Source organism: Diceros bicornis, unplaced genomic scaffold, assembly GCF_020826845.1.
Source record: "Diceros bicornis minor isolate mBicDic1 unplaced genomic scaffold, mDicBic1.mat.cur scaffold_526_ctg1, whole genome shotgun sequence".
Lineage (NCBI taxonomy): Eukaryota > Metazoa > Chordata > Mammalia > Perissodactyla > Rhinocerotidae > Diceros > Diceros bicornis.
In genome coordinates, this window is record NW_026691394.1 from 101,660 (window position 1) to 113,556 (window position 11,897).

The 11,897-nt window shown below is 45.8% G+C and overlaps 1 long non-coding RNA gene across 2 annotated transcripts; it reads left to right on the forward strand.

Annotated features, from left to right (window-relative positions):
* The first annotated feature begins 8,854 nt into the window (after window positions 1-8,854).
* On the forward strand, window positions 8,855-9,385 carry LOC131403011 (uncharacterized). 2 transcript variants are annotated; one of them, XR_009219139.1, is made up of 3 exons: window positions 8,855-8,903; window positions 9,004-9,070; window positions 9,352-9,385. It is a non-coding gene; the product is annotated as an uncharacterized LOC131403011 (long non-coding RNA). The 2 variants fall into 2 exon arrangements; XR_009219138.1 differs by lacking the exon at window positions 9,352-9,385 and adding an exon at window positions 9,229-9,292.
* The last annotated feature ends 2,512 nt before the right edge of the window (window positions 9,386-11,897 follow it).

The following is an 11,897-nucleotide window of genomic DNA, read 5'->3' on the forward strand; positions in this document are numbered from 1 at the left end:
AGAATTATTAGTTGTCTTCCTCTGCATCAACATTATTATCCATATCACCACGTAAAGATATATCAAATGTCTACTTTTGCATGACACTGATAAAACAGGTTCCATACCAAATCGCTGTTCATTGGCATAACAAATCTATAGTTAATTGTTTAGAGGTAAGTATAGAGATGGGCCCTGCTGGAAACAGCAATCAATGGGCCAAAAAGTCTTGCTTTATTTTACAGTGATGCTGTGGAAACATTCCTTAATACACCAGAATTCATTTGTACTTACATGTAGGAAACAAATGGGAGCCTTGAATCCATGATTACGAGCTAATAAGGATATGATTTTTAAAATTGTGTTAATGATCCCATTTGCCTGGTATGGGTCTGTTCTCTGGTGAGTAAAGAGCAGATGTATTCAAGGCCACTTTCATTCCTTTAATAAATATTTACTCAGCGCCTACCCCTTGCTTCAAGATAGCAGTGATCTACCGTAAGAGCATTTGTATTCTAGTAGGGTGACACAGACCATAAACAAAAAGAGAACCTTGAGGTGATCAATAAAGTTACATATACGTCAAACTTTTTTCATTCTGGACTATTTTTCACCCTTTCCCTTCTTTGACTGTTTCCCAGAACTCTAAGCATGGACTTGAAAACACAGAAAGCATGGGTCCCAAGTTTCTTCTCGCAACACCCCTGTTTCAAAGACGTAGTGTTTATCATCTGAGAATATGTCTCTTTAAGACTAAGTTACTATGAATCAGCATTATTTCATCACTTTCTTGAGAGGATGGATGATATTATGAAGGGGAAACCAAATATCCTATGGGATTTATACTCGAAATGATCTTTCCACTCTAATTGTGTTATTTAATGTGGTGTGATTTGGGGCAAGTCAGTTACTCCTTCAAAGACAGTGGTAATAATACACTGAAAAGTATTCTATAGAGATTAAATGAAACAAAGTATGAGAAACTGCTTTGTAAATTGCAAAGCAATCTATTTCAGCTTATTTTTTCTAATAATATTTTCATTTATCCAATCCTTTTTGACTCTACGCAACCTACCTAGACTGAGTTTTATCATTTATTCAATAAAATGGGTCAAAATGGTTGAATATTAGAAATTTCATATGGTTCAACTTAATTAATAGGCCATTACAATATTTAATTTGGTTATAATTACAGTTAAATTTTTCATGTTGCCTTACCATGTGCCAGGCACTCTAAGCATCTGACATGTATTCCCTCATTTAATCCTCACAACGATGCTATGGAGACAATACTATTAACCCCTATTGTATGGATGAGGACTATTAGAGGTTATATAATTGACCAAGGTCACACAGCTGGTACCCAGGCAGTCTACCTCCAAAATCTCTTTTAGGGATCCATTAGAGGTCATGGTGCTTACAAAGTAAAAGGATCACCCTGGTTCCTGGGTGGCGAATGGACCAGAGGGTACAAAGCAAAAAAACAAATGGCTACTGAAATGATCCGGTCAAGCAATTCTAAATACAGGATTTCCTCCCTTTTTAAGGCTGAATAATATTCCATTGTATGGATGCCCCAGATTCTCTTCATCCTTTCACCCACGGATTCACAATTAGGTAGTTTCCATCTCTTTGCTATTGTGAATAATATTGCAGTGCATTTTGTCAAACGATTTCCTGGCACTTAGTGAGTTTGAAAAAATTCTTCTTATACACATTAGTTACTGTAATGAACTACCTTTCCAAATGTCTAAAGTTTACATATTTGTCATTCTACAGAAATACCTTGCCTAATCATGATTTGTGTTGTTATCAGTTCATGATCTAAGATTTTTGTACAAAAATTTGCTATAATGCCTTTTTTTCATGTATTCAGGAACTTTGCGTAATATGGGAATTCCCTGATTCTTGATTTTTAGTAGAGTTTTCTAGTAAGCCTTTAGGATAGGAAGTATCTTCCTAGATGTGAGGCAGAGAGCAGAAAAATAATAAAGTGATTGCTATATTTAATTATATCAAAAGAAAACTGTCGCTTTGCTAAATTGTTTTTACACATCCTTTGCTTATTTGTAAGAATGGCAAATATCATTTTATTAATGAAAAGAAAATTCAATAAACAATTTTAACATAAAACAAGATCTATTGAGAACTTATATGAAAATTTTAGCAATATGCTGTCACCAATTTCCTCATCTGCATAATGGAGATAGATAATACCATCTTCCTTATGGGTTGCCGTGAAAATACTCAAGAGTAATGTATGTAAAAGGCTTATCACCATGTCGGTGGGAAAGTGATGTCCCATTCATTTTTCCACCGGGATGATGGCAGCTTTTTTTATGCTTGATGTCTGTAGTTTTCAAAATACGTTCTACGGTTGTAAAGTGAATCCTTTTTACAAATTCTTTGTAGAGTTCAATGATCCCTTTGGAATACAAATTCAGGCTCCCGTGTGTGTGCGTGTATGTGTGTCTATACGCACATCTCTCAAATAATACTTTAAGCCTTATAACGAAAAGCTACCTTCCCCAATGCTGGCTCTGGTTACAAAAACAACTTCTTTAATGTTCTGGTTGAAAATCTATATTTCTAAATTAGCTACTCATACAGCTTTTTCATTTTTCAGCTTTTGACTATTTATAGTTTCTTCCTTTTCTGAAAAATCCAGCATAAAGTGTTCTTACATATGTTAAAAACATAATTCCCCTTGCCCAATATAACTATTTAATGAATTAGGATAAATCAAAATTCAATGTCTACTGTTTTATGACATAAGTGTTTACCATTTTATAGTATACGAATCTTATCCAAAGATGTGCTACATCAGATATTATGAATACATTTTCTTTCTCACTTTTTCCTTTGACCGTTTAAATGGTAAAATTATCTTGTTTCTTTGTTGTCTCCCTCTGGATTCATCACTGGTTCATCTCCTTCCACCAGAAACTTAAATCTCTTCTCAGTAACTTCTGATGCATGAGACAATTCATGGGCTTCAGGTTTTGCTTGGGGACATCCCTCTTGGTCTTGAACATATACACAGGCACACATATACGCAGTACGTCTGGAAGGATAGAGGATAAAAGGATGTTTATCTCTGTGGAAAAGGACTGGGAGACCGTGGTAGAGTTTTCTTATACGTGCATCTTCGACGTATTGGCCTCCCTCCCCCCAGATTTTTAAAATTAAAATAGCGTTATATCCTTATCTACTGGCTTGGGATTGCAAGTTGTAGAGAAATGTGAATATATGATCCAATTTTTAAACGAAATTAAGAACCAGAAACACGCACAAAAATTTAGAATTCTAAATATGGGCACATCATTCTATTAGGCTGTTAAACGTGGGGAAAGGATTGAAGAGCAGCTGTTCAACATCCAGCTACCTATACAGTTTAGGAGTCCACGGAAAGCCCCGCCTCCAGCCCCGCCCCTGGAGCTGATTTCCTACCCCTGTGGAGTCTGCCTGACTTATTCCAGCCCAACCCCCGCCTCTTCCCGCCCCTGGATCTGATCTCCACCCACAACGTTGGGGCCTGGCTCCGCCCACAGCCTGGTCCTGGTTCATTGCCCCGCCTGTACCCTTGTTCCCGCCCACAGAACCGCCGCCCCGGGCCTGGTGTCACTCACACCCTTGTCCCCGCCCACAGCCCACCCTTAGTACTGGTTACCGCACACAGCTCCTCCCCTAGATTTTGTCCCTGTCCCTGGTGCTCACCCAGCCCACTTTCCACCTTCTCACTCACTCTAGAAACTAGACACCTCCCCCGAGGCTGGGATGCCCGGCCCGACCCGCCCGCCGCCTCAACTCGCAGCCCCCAAACTTCCATCCTCCGCGAATGCCTGCCCGAGACCAGAAGTGGAAGCGCTGGCAGCGCCTGAGATGGATGGGGCGTTTTTGCGCGGTGTGTCCCATCTTCTGGGCTGGAACCAGATTCCCGTGGACATTAGCCCTCAGGGGCGGGGCGCGGTGAGCGGCGGGCGGTCCCGGCTGGGTAGGGGTCCAGGGAGGAGTCTGGGCCATCGGCAGCCCCGTCAGGGCCCAGCGTACCTCCATCCCCCCACAGCCCCCTTTCCCCCGGGCTGTTTGCTCAGGGCGCCGGAGGCTGCTGTTCCTCCTGGCTCCGGGTGCCGCCGTCCCCTCCTCAGAGTCCCCGTCACCGTTCTCCTTGTGATTTTGTCCCCAGGGAGCTTTAGCTGCTTCTGGAGGCGGTGTTTGGGTTGTTACTAATGGGGGCGCTCCTGGCCTCTAGAGGGGGAGGCAGGAATGCTGATCAGCGTCCTCCAGGGCCAAGGACGGCCCCACAGAGAATTATCCGTCCCCAAATGTCAGTTATGCCAAGGTTGGGAAATCTGCTCCAGGGCCTGAAAATCTCCTGAGGCCTGAATGAAGTGTGGAAAATGTTGACAAGTCAGCGAGTCACTTACAGGGTCCCTAAATGACAAGCTTGTTTAAAGGGTCCAGAGTCACCAAAAAGTCTCTGTCCAGCCAAGTGAGTTGAGCGACTCAAGCGCACACAGCACGAAGCTGCTTTCTCCCATCTTGGGCAGCAGGTGGCTGGATAGGAATCGGGAAAATCCAGTCACAGCCAAGAGTTACAATTAAATCAGTAAATACAAAAAAAGAAAAGTGAATGGGGTGGCCTTTCCATCCAACACCCTATAAAAGGCCTCAAAAGTTTGTATGCACTTCCCCCCCCTCAGACACGAAAAGCATCCGTGGAGCTCAAGTTTGAGGTGAAACCAGGCTCAGGGTCCACCTGTCCTCGCTGATCCATGGATTTCTGTGTGACCAGGTGAGTACCCTGTGGACCTGGTACTAACAGGTTCCGGCAGCCTCCGCTGTGCAGAAGACCTGCCAGTGGGCTTTCCTGGGCTCGGGTTGTCACCACATGGAGTCACTGAGAGTGAGGGTATCTTGAGAAAAATTATTGATGTTTGATGGATGGAAAAATGGTAAGCTGTGTGTGGTTCTGTGTGGTAAATATTTCAGTAAGTACAGTTATACGCAAATAAGAACACATGAAACAAAAGTAAATAACTGCAAATGTGTATCATAGTAGAAAATATAGATTTACTTGCATAATTCTCAAAAGTCAGAATTTATATATAATTTAAATACAGAAATGTTTTGCGTGTGTATGTAGTATTAGAAGACATCCCATTAAATATTAGCAGGGATACTCAGCAACATTCCTTAGACCCATTCAATTTGACTTCTAAAGTCCTATAAATCCTCCACAAAAATTTGAAATAAAGGAGCATTCAGGGAAAAAGATGATTGGAACTTTGTATTAATAACAAATTTAAAATTGAATTTGCCAGTAGCCAGATTTATTTTGAACATTTTTTTCTTTATGACATTTCAAATCATTTGGAGGAATACTAAGCAACACTGTAGATTGAAGGGAAGGGCACTAGTCTCCAAAAAGACTGTCCTCTCCACCTTGCCTTCTAAAGGGAATTAACTTTGTTTCTTGAATCTTTTCTGAAAGAACAGTCTGGTGATTCATGTTGCAGAGAATCTTGTTAAATGATTTTGTATTTAGTTGTTGGCCTCTACTAATTGTGTTTGTGTGTTTGTGCCTTTTTCATTCTAGCTTTCCTGTGACGTTCTTGAGGGGAATGTGTGCTTGTCATGCAATAGATAGTCTTTGAGTGTATAATTTATGGTGACCCACCATCCTCGTTTATTCAGAACAGAGGGGTTTTCCAGGATACAGGATGTTTAGTGTTCAAACAAAGGCAGTCCTAGACAAACCAGGATGTTTCCTCATCTCATAAGCCAGGCCCTGGGCCACATGCATGGGGTCATGGAGAACCAGAGAGACCTTGTCCCAACTCCATGGAATTTATATTGTATTTGGGAATTTGGATTTTAGACAGTAAATGATGAGAGTGATGTGGGAGTTTGGCACAAGGGGACTCAACCTGAGGGGGCAGGGAAGCCCTCTTGAGAAGGACTGATATTTAGCTTGAGAGTTAGAGTTGGGACTGGATTTAGCTGGTCTGAAGGGTACATTGGAGTGAGGGTGTGGGAGTGTGTTCAAGAGAGCGTTTCAGGTAGAGGGACCCGCATGAGGACACCCCTGAAACAGAGAGCCTGTTGTGTCCATGAACTGAGAAGAGGGATGGATGAGCGGAGTCAACACAGGGGGAGAGGTGTGAGCCAGACCAGCGAGGGGGACATGCTGGACCAGGTCAGGCGTGACTAGGGACGCTGTTCTAAGACCAGTGGGAACACTCTGGAGAGATGTGAACAGATGGCGGATGTGATTGGCGTTTGGTCTAAGCACTTTGGTTAAAATGGACCTGAGGGTTAAGATTGAATACTTAAGAGGCAGGAGGTGTTGGCAAGAAGATTACGAGTGAGGTGATTGTTCCCTAGGTCTGGGTGATGGCTGTGGAGTAAGAAAGAAATAGAAAGAAAAGACCTTGGAGTGTAGAACCGAGAGAATGTAACGGTACTTTCTTGCCTGCGTGTGTCAGATGGCACAGGGCACTGGCTTTTCTCCTCTCTGCTGTCCGTGTAGACCTGCAGGCGCCCCCTCACCCAGATCTGTGTGTTCACCACACTTGGTCACTCACAGGCCCCATTCCACATCCTAAAGGAAGTCAGGCCTTACTTGTGAGGGGGTTGTCTCAGACGGGAGACACCGAGGAGAGCCCCTCCACACATCAGAGCAGCCCATTCAGCCTCTCCCTCAGCCTCCTCCTTTCCACTCTCCCACATTCCACACCCAGAAGGACACCTGCTCAGTATTGCACAGCCCCATGTTCTTCCTCCACCAGGCTTGAGAAGAGTGGGGCAGCCAGTGGGGTGGACAGCCGTCTGCACCTTCCACTCTGAGCCCCGCAGGTCCCGGGCTGGACAGAGAGCGACTCTACTGAGAGCTGAGCCATGAGAACCTGGGCGTCACCCACCTGGTTTCCCTCACTCTGGACGGGGACAGCCTCTACTTCAGTGGTGAGGGGCTGGGCTACAGCCACGCTCTCTCTGCCAGTCAAAGTTCTGTGTTGCCTCCATTGCTCTAAAGTGAGTTTTGATCCATCTCTCTCTCCTTCTGGTCGGGGTTCAGTCTTCTCATCACAGTGTGACTGCTGAGTTCAACCACCTTCCACCTCGTTGCCACCTCCCTGAACACCCCTTCCCTCTTCTCTTCTGCTTTTCCCACAAACGTCCCTACATCCTCCTTCATCCTTAATCCTTTATGTTCACCCCAACACTTGCTCAGCTCCTCTCGCCTTCTCTCCACAAGTTATACCTATGGAGCCGCAGCCCCGACTACCACCAGTGAGTATTCCTGGCCCTGATGTCCTGGGTCCCATCGCATTTGGGGTTGCGGAGCAATTGTTCTCCTTCACCCGCTGTCCTTGGTGAGGGAAGGACCTGGAAGGGCCCTAACTCATCCCTTCTCTCTCTCTTGGGTTCTGGTGGAGAGTCCCAGCCCAGGGTGAGAAAGCCTTAGACACAGACATGTTCTCCACCACATTCTGACCCCACAGGTTTTTCACTTTTATTCTCTTGAAGCCCCGCCCTTGGTCCCCCTTTTCCAGGTATCCCATCTGTCTGTCAAGTTTTCTGCCCGTCCATCTCTCTCTCCTCTGTGTTCAGTCTCTCTTATTCACTGATCTCACTCTCTTGGGCTCCTCTCATCCACAGGCTTGCTCATCCCTCTACTCACACAGTCACCGGTCCCCTCACTCTCATTTATGATTCACCTGTGAATGGTGGTCCTGGGACAGCCACTGCTGGAGCCCAGGTGAGCCTGGAAGCTCCTCCCACTCTGTCCCTCCCTGATGACAGTCCTCGCCACAGCTCCCGAGCCAGCCACCACATCCCTGCATACTTGATCATCACCTGTGCCACCAGAAGCCACCACAAGTATCTGGGGGTGCCTTTACCTTCCCAAGAGAAGCTCTCCAGCCCCTACCAGCCAGTTGTGATCCAGGAGCTGGGAAGCCAGGGTGTGAAATTCTGGTTTTAGGACAATCATGCTGATCACAAAGATTATACCAACGGTTCAGTCTAAGGCCAGCCCTCAGAGAGCCCCTAATCTTGTGAATTAACACACCATTATAACACAATGTGGGAGGTTTCGGGGAGTGGCACGTGGCATAATTTGGAGGGGAAGAGCTTGCTAGAGAAATTTTCACCTGAATGGAGTCTTTAAGAATGAGTAGGACGGACCCTGGCAAATAGAGGATGAAGAGTTTTCCTGGCAGAGGGGATTCCATGAGCAAAGGCTACAGCCAGAAACAACATGCCGTATGGGGAGAATTGAAACGAATTTGGGCTGCGTGAAGCATGAAGTTTAACTCGCAGTAGATGGATAAAATGAGACTGAAAGGTCAGCAGGAGCCAGATTGAGTAGAGCCTTGAGTGCCAGGTCAAGAAGGTTGAACTAAACACTGAAGGCCATAGGGAGCCATGGGTGGTACTAGAGCAGTGGTGGCCCTAGTGAGGTATTCATTTCAGAAAGATTTTTCTAGTAGTCCTTGTAGAACATGCTTTAGACAGAGAATCCAGTGTGCCTGCTGGGGTGTTGGTCTGGGTGAAGGAATTTAAGACTTGAGTTGGGACAGGGATGGAGTGTATGTGAGGACGAGTGTGCAAGGTGAATGGGTGTTACTGGGAGGGAGGAGGAGCTGAGCAGATATGCTGGTTCTGACTTGGGTGACCACACGGGTGGGTGGTGGTGCCACTGTGAGAGAAGACGACAGATGATAAAGAGTGCAGGACTCTGGTATGGTCTCAGGCCAGCTCTCAGTGATGGCCATCGCTCTCCCTCTCGTCTTGCAGCTTTGGGGCACAACCTGAAGACCCTCACAGTCAGTGTCAGCTTCTCCACCTTCTGGTATTCATCAGACAGGATCAACAGCTCAGCCACGTTCAACTCCACTGAGAGGGTCCTGCAGAGCCTGGTGAGACCCTGGTCCCAGCAGCTCCTGGTGGGTTAAATCCCACCCAGCCCCTCCCCCAACCCCTGTCCCTCCTCCTCATCTTCCTTTCCTTCCTCCCCAGCTGGATCCTTGTTGAAGAAGAGCAGCCTGGGCCCCTTCTCCTTGAGTGGCAGACTGGTCTCCCTCAGGTAAGACCCTCCCTTGAGCACTTGCCCCTAATGTCCACTTTTGTGACCACCCCTCTCTCAGTTTCCCCACTCGACTCCCATTTCCTGCTTCCTGTTCGGGCCAAACCCCAGAGGTTTCAGGACCTCTCTCTAGATTCCCCACGTCCCTCTCTCCCCAGGTCTGAGAAGGATGGGGCAGCCACCAGTGTGGACGCTGTCTTCACCCACCACCCTGACCCCGTGGTCCACCATGCCTCTGTGCTGGGAGATGAGAGTCTCCACCTGTCTGCTCTTCCTCTCAGTGGCTCCAGGCTCTGCACCCTGGAGTTTATGCATACAGAGAGAGCACCAGCTACATTTCTGGAGGATCAGCTGGAACCTCAGCAACCTGGAGCCCACATCCTCGGAGTACACCGCCCTGCAGACAGACACCCAGGACCAGGTGGGGTCTCCCCTCTCCCGTCTCTCCTTGCCCTGAGAGCACCCTCATTCCTCTGCCTGACTTACATCTGTTACATTATTGTTTCAATCCTTCACTTTCCCTGCGTGTCTGGGTTCTCTCACTTCCCAGAGGTGATGTCCTAGCTGCCTTCCCCATTTCTCATGTGGATAAACTGAAGCTCAGAAAGGGGAGTATTTTGCCTAAGGTCACACAATGAGTTAGGGGCAGAGCCAGGATTTGAAGTCAGGTCTCCTTTGCCCCAAGATCTGTGATCTTTCACTGGCCCAGTGGCCACCTGCATCCACAGGAGACATCCATCTCACCCACTCTCCCTCCCATTTGTTCTAGGTCACCAAGCTCTACAGAGGCAGCCAGCTGTGAGACATATTCCACTCCTGCCTGGTCACCGACTTGATGTAGAATGAGGAGATTGGAAGCATTGGTTGAGCTGATGGCTGATGGCTCTGAGCTCCCGTGACACATCCTTGATCTGGAAGTCACTTACATGGTGCTCATTCTCCTGCACATCCCTGTCAGCTAATCCTACCATCTCCATTCATAGGTTTTCGGTGGTTGAGAAAAGCATTAACATTTGAGGCCACCAACCTCCAGCATCCTGCTCCTCCTCCTCTTCTGGAGACTTTCAACAAATATCAGCAATCTAACTGTGCTCTCCAATAGTGAAGCCACTAACCACATGGGGCAATTTAAATTTTTTATACACCATTGGGATATGATTCACATATTGTGTATGGGGGTGTTGTATTTTTTAGGTTTTTGTATATACAATGTCTTCTCCTCTGCAAAACAAATAGTTTTACCTCTTCCCGTCTAATCTGGGTTTCTTTTATTCCTTTTTCTTGCCTAATTGCCCTCATTAGAACCTCTAGTACCTGTTATTAACATGTGAGATGAGGGAAGATATCATTGACTTGTCCCTGGTCTTAGGGGGAAATTTTCAGTCTTTCACATTGAATATGGTGTTAGCCTTGGGTTTTTCATCGATGCTATTTATAAGTTGAGAAAGTTTTTTTCTATTCCTAATTTGTTGAGTGTTTTCATTTTTAGGCATGAAGGGCGTTGTATTTTGTGAAATTCTTTTCCATGTGTATGGTTGAAAATACGTGGTATGGCCATTATTCTATTAATATGGTGTATTACATAATCAAGTTTTCAGATATTAAGCCAACCCTTCAACTAGAGGTGAGAGATTAAGATGTTCTCAAGTCTGTCCTCGGCCTGCCACATCCCTGAGCACTTGTGGCCTTCTAGATGCCCACAAATACACTGCAGCTTTTCAAAGCCCCCTGTGGACATCTCATTCCCCCAATTTTTCTTCTAAGTTTTTGGCTCACCTCTTACCTGCCTCAGCTGGAATCACTCCCTCAGGCCACTACAATAGAAAACAATTAGCTCTGATTGTTTTTACCAAGTGCCTTGGGGACCGACTTTCCACTCTGGGCAAGCTCTGAGTCAAGTAAGGACAAGCCCTGAACATGGAGCTTTTTCGGGGAGCTGCCAGGCAGGTCAGCTAATGACAGTTCGATGGGGATGGTTCTTTTCAGAGCTCTAAACCCATTATGGCTGCTTGGCTTCTGGTTGTCTCAGCCACCATGGTTCTAAGACTGATGGTTTTCAAAGTTATGGAGGATATTGTGAGAGCAGGATGTGAATAGTGAAAGTTATAGTGCCACAAAATTTGCTACCTTTATCAAGATTCCACCGTGTATCTTCACTAAATCCTCCTCAGATTCTTACAAGCCTTTGAAAAATTTCTAGGCTCTGGAAAGTTGATTTTGACCATTTTTACCAGTGTTCTCATTGTTGTTATGCATTTTCAAAAGTCCCTACTCCAAAGTTTCAAAAATGTTCTCCCCGTGGTTATTTATTTATAAATTACGTACTTGAAATTAAATTACATGAGAAATTCAGTTCCTCACTCACACACACTAGCAACATTTTAAGTGCTCGATAACAACATGGGGCTAATAATGAGTGTATTTGGTAGTGCAGACAAATGTTTACATTACTGCAGAAAGTTCTCTTGGACAGGACCCAAAAGCAGGGTATCTAGAATCACGGTAGTATTCCAGACACCCTTGTTCATCCTTTGTGCCCTTCCAGGTCTGTCCTTCACAGTAACCACACTGGAATGGACTCCCTGTGTACCTTGCCACCGAGACTGGACAGAGTTGCCATCTATGAGGAATTCCTGTGGCTGACCCAGAATGGTACCCAATTGCAGAACTTGACCCTGGACAGGAAGAGTGTCCTTGGGGATGGTAAGTCTCCCTGGTCATTGTGAAAGGAAGTGAGGCCTTTCTGGGAACTCTGGACGCCTGGGGTTGAGAGAGAATTGAACTTTCTCAGGCTGGCAGGTGGTGGCACAGTCCCCCAGTCTTTCCC